Source organism: Zeugodacus cucurbitae, unplaced genomic scaffold (assembly GCF_028554725.1).
Source record: "Zeugodacus cucurbitae isolate PBARC_wt_2022May unplaced genomic scaffold, idZeuCucr1.2 ctg00000026.1, whole genome shotgun sequence".
In the NCBI taxonomy this organism is placed as follows: domain Eukaryota; kingdom Metazoa; phylum Arthropoda; class Insecta; order Diptera; family Tephritidae; genus Zeugodacus; species Zeugodacus cucurbitae.
The window spans coordinates 7,501-10,000 of record NW_026530837.1 but is presented as its reverse complement, the minus strand read 5'-3'; the positions used below and the strand labels follow the sequence as shown (position 1 = coordinate 10,000).

The following is a 2,500-nucleotide window of genomic DNA, read 5'->3' as shown; positions in this document are numbered from 1 at the left end:
TACGTTTGGTTCATCCCACAGCGCCAGTTCTGCTTACCAAAAGTGGCCCACTGGGCACATTATATCATAACCTCAACCTTCATATCAAGAAAGGTGAGGTTCTTACCCATTTAAAGTTTGAGAATAGGTTAAGGTCGTTTCGACCCTAAGGCCTCTAATCATTCGCTTTACCAGATAAGATTATTTTACATAATATTTAAATGCACCAGCTATCCTGAGGGAAACTTCGGAGGGAACCAGCTACTAGATGGTTCGATTGGTCTTTCGCCCCTATACTCAATTCTGACAATCGATTTGCACGTCAGAACTGTTTCGGTCTTCCATCAGGGTTTCCCCTGACTTCAACCTGATCAAGTATAGTTCACCATCTTTCGGGTCACAGCATATATGCTCAAGGTACGCTCCAGTTAGAGGTATAAATAATAATAAATTATCATTATACATAACTATATGGAACGCCCCGGGATTGAATTAATAGTAAAATATTTCACTAAAAATTAATCCCATTATATAAAAGTTAAGTTAATTTCGCCATTAGGTTTAATATAACCCAATGACTTGCACATATGTTAGACTCCTTGGTCCGTGTTTCAAGACGGGTCCCGAAGGTATCCTGAATCTTTCGCATTGTTAATCATATAAATGCATACAATTAATATTAAAATCAATGATAATAATATTATTGTAAAATTCAAAAGAATTTAAGCATTATATATGTAAAATCTATCAACACTTTATCAAATCATCAGTATTTATTCTATGTTAATAAGCTAAAAGCAAATTAATTTGAATAAACTTAACACCAATGATCTTTTGATAAATATTTTATTATGTTAATAGATTACAATGTCCTTATATGAAAAAAATGCACACTATTACTATAATATTATAAATATCACAGTTATAATGATGAATTTTTCATAATGGATATTCAGGTTCATCGGGCTTAACCTCTAAGCAGTTTCACGTACTATTTAACTCTCTATTCAGAGTTCTTTTCAACTTTCCCTCACGGTACTTGTTTACTATCGGTCTCATGGTTATATTTAGTTTTAGATGGAGTTTACCACCCACTTAGTGCTGCACTATCAAGCAACACGACTCTTTGGAAATATCTTTCTAGTAATCATTAACGTTATACGGGCCTGGCACCCTCTATGGGTAAATGGCCTCATTTAAGAAGGACTTAAATCGTTAATTTCTCATACTAGATATTAAGATATTCCATACACTGCATCTCACATTTGCCATATAGACAAAGTGACTTAGTGCTGAACTATTTTCTTTTCGCTCGCCGCTACTAAGAAAATCCTTGTTAGTTTCTTTTCCTCCCCTCATTAATATGCTTAAATTCAGGGGGTAGTCCCATATGAGTTGAGGTTGTATAAAAATATTTATATTTATTTTATATTTTAGCTTTTTGCTATTTTAAAGAAACATACATAATTATTTCTTAACACCAATATAATTTTCTTAATAATAAATATTCAATCTTTTCATCCCGTACTACTTACTTCATTATAACAACAATATTATTTTCTTGGTTTTTTACATTTAAGGCAATCCTAGAATAAAATAATATTTTATGCTAGACGTTCCTCTAAATGTATATATTATTTGAAATAATAATATTGAAATTTTATTGTTTTTGGGAATACTAAGATTCTTATTTATTATAAAATTTCGTTCAAATATGAGGTGTTCAAGAATATATTTTCTATATTTCTTTTTATGCTATTAATATTATGGATTGAAAAATACAATCCAGTAATATACCATGTGCTTAAATTCTTTTAATTGACTAAAAGAATAAGCAACTAATTTAGCATAGTCTTACAACCCTCAACCATATGTAGTCCAAGCAGCACTTTAAAATTAATTAAAGTACATAACAGCATGGACTGCAATATGCGTTCAAAATGTCGATGTTCATGTGTCCTGCAGTTCACACGATGACGCACAGTTAGCTGCGTTCTTCATCGACCCATGAGCCGAGTGATCCACCGCTTAGAGTGATAATTTTTTGTTTATTTTAATTTAACGTCAAGAGTTTTTAATTTATTGAAAGAATAACATTTCGTTTTCGTATATAATATATAAATTATTTTAAAACATCTTTCAATAAATTGTAATTTTCAACCCAAACATTTACAAGTTGCGCATGTCTTAGTCCAACAAAAACAGTAATTCCTTTTTTATTACATTTTATTTAATTTCTATATATTTTTAAGGAATTACACGTTAATGAGAACAAATTAACTTATCATTTATATTATTTTTATAAATAATAAGTACAACTATATATGTTTAAAGGTTTGTTGCGTTCAAATACAATGTATGCGATATAATTTTCATTATACTACAATACAAGGAGTAAAAAAAAAAAGAAAAAAAAGAAAAACATTCAAATAAATGAATGAAAAGAAAAAAAAGAAAATAATTTTTCTTTTTTATTCTTTTTTTGTTTGTTTGTTTGTTTGTTTGTTTGTTTGTTTTTTTA

The 2,500-nt window shown here is 29.4% G+C and overlaps 2 non-coding genes across 2 annotated transcripts in view; both read right to left on the bottom strand.

Moving 5' to 3' along the window:
• Positions 1 to 1,383, bottom strand: part of LOC128923747 (large subunit ribosomal RNA) — a 3,984-nt gene extending 2,601 nt beyond the window's left edge. The window contains exon 1 of the ribosomal RNA XR_008472478.1: positions 1 to 1,383. This exon is cut by the window's left edge and continues 2,601 nt beyond it. This is a non-coding gene — a ribosomal RNA (large subunit ribosomal RNA).
• Positions 1,384 to 1,836: 453 nt separating this feature from the next.
• LOC128923703 (5.8S ribosomal RNA) lies at positions 1,837 to 2,015 on the bottom strand. The gene has a single exon (XR_008472441.1). It is a non-coding gene; the product is annotated as a 5.8S ribosomal RNA (ribosomal RNA).
• Between the last annotated feature and the right edge of the window lie 485 nt (positions 2,016 to 2,500).